The sequence below is a fragment of the Sturnus vulgaris genome, unplaced genomic scaffold, assembly GCF_052056855.1.
Source record: "Sturnus vulgaris isolate bStuVul1 unplaced genomic scaffold, bStuVul1.hap1 Scaffold_180, whole genome shotgun sequence".
In the NCBI taxonomy this organism is placed as follows: domain Eukaryota; kingdom Metazoa; phylum Chordata; class Aves; order Passeriformes; family Sturnidae; genus Sturnus; species Sturnus vulgaris.
Genome location: NW_028276110.1, coordinates 3,953,205 through 3,959,322, shown reverse-complemented (window position 1 = coordinate 3,959,322; position 6,118 = coordinate 3,953,205).

Below are 6,118 nucleotides of genomic sequence, written 5' to 3'. Positions count from 1 at the left end.
GGCAGTGTGCAGGGGGCACACAGCAGTGTCCTGGCACAGCCAGAGCTGCTGGGATGGACCTGAGGAGCAGCAGGGAAGGGCCTGGGCTGTGTCTTTGTTCTGGGCACAGCCTGGGAAGGTGCCCCAGGGCAATTGTCCCACACCAGCCCCAGCAAACACCACACCCAGCACTGGCCTCTCCCCCTGCTGCAGGAGGTTGTTTGTCCCTGCATGGAGGGACACCAAGTGACCAGGCCAGCAGGCCATGTTTGGTGTGTACTGAGGAGATTTCATCAGTGCATCGTGTGGGGGGGGGGGAGATGAACCTGAGTGAGCACAAACACCATCACCAGCACTCGGGGGTGGCACAGTTCTGGTGGCACAAACAGTGCCTTGAGGCCACTTCACTCTGGGAAAACACCTGAATTCATTACTGGGATGTGGTTAGAACTGCATAGAGAGAAACATTCTGGCAGGGAGGTTCCAGGAAAAAATGCTCAGGCAGCCACGGACTACACAGAGAGACCATTGGAGTTCCCTGGTCTGTGGGGAGAAATCAGAGCTGTCTCCCTTCTGAACCATCCCAAGGACCTGGACAGGGCTGTGCTGTGTTCTGGGCACTGACCTGGAACTGAGGGTTGTGGAAAAGGCCTTTGGAGTCAGGGATGTTGAGAAGGCTGGGAAGTGTCACTGTGAGACCTCTCTCAAAGCCCTTGGAAAGGGCAGAGCCATCCCAGAGAGTCCTGGGCACTTGGGAAGGGCAGACATGGAACCAGCCTGCAAACAGGGCAGGGAGGGGCACTGGGACAGTCACAGACTGGTCAGGCTCAGCAGGGAAGGGCAGGTGGCAAATCCTCCTGCAGCCATTCCAGGCACTCACAGCACGAGGCAGGGATTACAGAACCCCCGTGGGAGAGAAAAAAAAGTGGATGTTGTGTGCCCAGACTTTAGCCAGGCCTGGGTCTGCTGTGCTCCCCTCAGAGCCAGATTGGAGAGAGCTGGGCTGCAGGAGTGGAACATGGGGTGGGTGGGAATTTGGCTGAACAATCAGGGTCAAATGTCATCCATGGCACAGAGTCCTCTGGACAGCCACTCCCTGGTGACATCCCTCAGTGACCAGTCCTTGACCACCAGTGTGGAACATTTCTATTATCTCTACAATGGCATGAAATGCACTTTCAATTCCTTTGTAGATGCTGCCAAATTGCAGGGAGTCTGTGACCAAACTCATCTAGTTAATGGTGACTGCAAAATGTAATTGGGCAAAATGACTGAGTTGGGTAAATTTCTCTTGCCATCAGGGGCCAATCAGGCAACAAGAAATGGTAGAAGTTATATCTCAGTTAAAAGTCAGTTCAATAGGGAAAAATCAAACCCAACCAAAAAATAAATACAAAGCAAGACCCAGCCACAACAACAAAAAATCCCATGAACCAAGCAAGCACAAAAAGCAAAGGCCATACACAGAAGCAAAATAAATCCACAGGAAATCTCCTAGCAGCAGAAAATATTTAACCATGCTGTGGCAGGAGTGGATTCTGTATGTGTAGCTGTTCTTTTGAATAAAAGTCTTAAAAAATGCATCAATTCCCTACGCCCCTTGCCCCCCACTACTCTCAGTTTATTGCTGATCGTGGTATAACATGGAATGGAACATCCCTTGGGTCAGTCCAGCCCAGCTGTCCCATCCCTGTTCCCTCAGGAACACTTGCCCACCCCAAGCCCATGGGTTGGAGAAGGCTGCAGATACGCCTCATGGTGGGCAAGCACTGTGTCAAGGACAGGAGAACAGAACAACATTTACTTTTGTCAAGGACAGTACAACAGAACAGAACAGCCTTGGAGAAATGGATAAAGGATGTAGCTGAGGCAAACAGAAGTCACACAAAATGCAAGGAGGATGCCAGCTCAGCTCTGCAAGGCTGACAAAACAGAAGTTCTACAAAACAACAATATTGCCCGTACTCAAAAGCGGGGATAGAGGAACAGCCACCTAAAAAGGACACTGAAGGATATTGAAGACAGACCCCAAAGAACCATAGAAAGACTTTCAATAAGGGGTGCAACTATGTCAAATAAAGTCCAAGGAAGTGGGATAGCTAATAAATCACCTAATCAATGTGTCTGAAAAAACTCTGTTCATTCAATGTTCATTCGATGCTCTGTGCACTAAGATGGAGCGAGGATTGCCCAAGTGACCACCATGCTGTAATAAAGAATACCTGTTTTCAAATACTCAAAATTGTGTTCAAAAGTTTCTATCCTGTGGATTTCAACATCAGTGCTGTCCTTGACTCCATTATGGTTCTTGCACAGTTTCACAATTGCCCCTTGGTTCCATGAGGCCCTGCTATATAACAGTGGACCCTTGGTTCCATTTGGGTCTGTACTGTAAAAAGGCCTCCTTGGTTCTGCACTGCCACAATGCTCTCCGTGGTTCCACAAGGCCTTGGTGTGTCACAACAGCCCCCTTGGTTCCATGAACTGCCATAGTGTCACCACGGTCTCTTGGATCTGCAGTATCACAATGGACAATTGGTTAAAGCAGCCCTGCAGTGTCACAATGAATATTTGGTTCCAGGGGAACCCACAGCGTCACCATGGCCCCTTGGTTCCACGAGGCCTCACTGTATAACAATGGCCCCTCAGTTCCACGAGGTTTTGTTCTGTCAACAATGGCCTCCTTGGTTCTGTCATGTGAAAATGGCTGCTTGGTTCCATGAAGTTCCTCAGTGTCACAGTGGTCTCCTTGGTTCCATGAGGCTCTGCAGTGTCACAGTGTCCCGTAATTTCCATGAGCTTCTGTCCCATCAACCATGTCCTTTGCTCCAATGAGGGCCCGCAGTGTCACACTGGTCCCTTGGTTCCATGAGGTTCTGTGGTATCACCATGGTCTCCCTGGATCCACAGTATCACTATGGACCATTGGTCCCATGGGGCCCTGCTGTGTCACAGTGGCTCCTTGGTTCCATGAAGTGTCACTGCATAACAATGGAATCTTGGTCCCATGAGGTTCTGTAGTGTCACAATGCTCTCTAGGATTCCACAAGGCCTTGCTGTGTCACAATCGATCCTTGGTTCCCTGAGCTTCCATGGTGTCACCATGGTCTCCTGGCATCTGCATTGTCACAATGGACAATTGATTCCATGGGACACTGCTGTGTCACAATAAACCCTCAGTGCCATGAGGTTCTGGAGTGTCACAATGGTCTCCCTGGTTCAACGAGGTCCTGGAGTGTCACAGTGGCTGCTTGGTTCCATGAGCTTCCATAGTACCAACAATGATCTCCTTGTTTCTGCAGTGTCATAGTGGACCCTTGGTTCCAGAAGGTTCCTAAATGTCACTGGTCTCTAATGCAGGCCAGGGGTTTTACACATAGAAGCACAAACGGGATGGGACTGCTGTGGAATGTGTCTCAAGCTGCTTTACTATTATTTTTTCCTCCCAAGCATCAGTCTCATTACAATGTTGGGACAGCAGGAAGATTCCAGCAGCTCAGGTCCTCAGCAACAGCCAGAGAACGTGATGTTACAACGCAGTTTGAAAGGTTTTTGACCAATCACAAAAGCAAAAACTTATTGACAGTAGTTCTATCTAACCACTGTAAGTACACATATACCTTTGGTTAAAACAATGCTTGTTTATTTCAAATACAATACCTACTTGTAAGCCTTAAAATACAATGCACAGGGCTCCAATATTAAACTTAGACCTTCCTAATATCTTGCTAGATATATTTTTCTGCAGCTTAGGGAGTCATTCTCGCCATGTGTTAATACACAAACCATTGTTTTATTTGTCCTTGCTTTCTATATTTCATATAATTCCTCTGCTGATATGCCTTATGCTTTCCACTTAGCTCTAATTGCAGTTGGCTGTCTCTGAGGCCTGCTTTTTTCAGTTTTCCCAAAACCCTCCGATTTTAAGGATTCTCACAGTCTCCTTGATTCCATGTGGCCCTGCTGTGTCACCAGGGCCCCTTGGTTCCATGAGTCCCTGTGCTGTCAACAATGGTGCCTTTGTTCCAATGAGGGGCTGCAATGTCACACTGGACCATGGGTTCCATGAAGTTCTTCAGTGTCACAGTGGCCCCTTGGATCCATGAGGTCCCACAGTGTCACCATGGTCACCTGTGATCTGTATTGTCACCATGGACCATTGGTTCCATGTGGCCCCTCTGTGTCACAATGGTCTCCTTGATTCCATAATTCCCCACAGTGTCACAATGGAGCCTTGTTTCTATGAGGCTCTGAACTGTCACAATTGTCTCCTTGGTTCCATGACTGCCCTCTGTGTCACAAGGGTCTCCTTGATTCCATGAGGATACAAAAGCTTTGCATAAGCATTGAGCAGCATCTGCTTAACACACCTGGGAACATCTGTCTGCATTCAAAAGAGGGGTTAAAGGTGAGGGTGGCACCAGAAGCTTCCATCTGCAACACAGATCCAGGGAAAGGACAGAGAATTCAGCTGAAATATTCAGAGAATTCTGCTTACAGAGATCATTTCTGGTCACACTGTCCCTTGTAGGAAGGTGACATCATTCCAGACAGCCTGGACTGAGCATGTGGTTCCTCAGTGGTGTTTGTTGTTCAGGAAACCTGCTCAGGCTTTTCCATTCTTTCCTCACAAACAGGAAAATTTCTCCTGGGCCTGTGTGCAGGCAGAGCCCTGAGGAGAGCAGGTGGGACATGGTGCAATGGGCAGGGACACCCAGCTGCAGAGCTCAGGGGACAAGGTTCTGGTGCAGGGCACAGGGATGTCAGTCCCAGGTGGGTGATGTCAGACATGGGGAGGCTGGGGGTGAGGAGCAGGTTGTCCAAACAGGGTCAGCCTGCAAGGCGCTCATTCTTCTGCATGGCCAGACCTCCTAAGGAAACATTCAGCATCAACATCACTTGGCGAATGCTTCTATCCTCTCATTTATGAAATTAAAAATTTAAAAAATACTCACTTTATTAAAGAAAAAAAGTTACAAGGTGCACTTTGAAATCCTTCCCCATTAACAAAACTCCAAATTGACTCCAAGCAGCTGCACAACCCCTGATAACTTGAAGACAACTGGAAGAAGACAAGGTGCTCCTGAGGACTTTCTGTATTTTTATGAGCCCCACAGTGGATTTGGAGCTGAGTCCAGGACCCTCAGGCACTGAGAGAAGGTTGAAGAAGCTGCTCCAGGAGTCAGAAGCAAAACTCCAAGTCCCTTGGAGCATCAGTGGCCCCACTGAGGGCAGGGAGTGCCAAAGGCTCCCCAGGGACTGGTGAGAGCAGATCCTTGAGGGCAGGATTGCAGGAGCCCGAGGCTGTGAGCAGGGAACTGCAATGCTGAGCAAGGCCTGGGCTGGCTGGAGGAAGCAGAAAGGCCAAGGCCTGAGCCCAGGCCTGGCCCAGCAGGGCCTGTCCCTCACGGGTGGCTCGGGGCTGTTGCTAGGGCAGTGGGATGGCAGGGGCAGCAAGGACAAATGTCATCAAGCTGCAAGCCCTGCCAGCCTCCTGAGGGAGGGCCGAGGCAGAAGCAAAGTGCAGCCCCTGCCAGGAAAGTTCCTTCTGTGGGGCTGCAGAGGCCCTGCCCGAGCCCAGGGCACAAAGGCCTGGGTGCCTCTGGCCCTGCCAGCCCTGCCCAGCCCTTGGCCATCTCTCCTGCAGGCTGTGCCCCCTGTGCGTGCTGCTCCTGTGCCCTGGCCGGCTGCACACGCCCATCTCGCTGTCCCCCCCAGCATTTCTCAGCCCAGCATTGCTGTGCCCTCCCTGGGCTCCCTGCACCCAGCGCTGCCGGCTCCTGGCACACAGAGCCATGGCATGGCCCAGCCTCACGCTGGGACACCTCGGGCACCAACATTCTGCCCTGGGAGGGACTTTTCTGTTTCCTCACCTCCAGGCTGAACCTTCCAGGCTGCACTTTGGGGAGGTTTCCTTTTCTTCCTTCTCCCAAGGAAAGCTCTGTGTCCTGCTGTTCACAAAGAGAGAAGGGCTGGTGGGAGATGTGTTGTTGAGAGGCTGTTTGGGCTACAGTGACCATGAAATTATGGAGATTTTAAATATTCTCTGGAAGAAGGAGGGGCATCTACAAAACTTCTACATTGGACTTTGAGAGAATAGAATTTGGCCTATTCAGGATGCTGTTTTGGAGAGTACAAA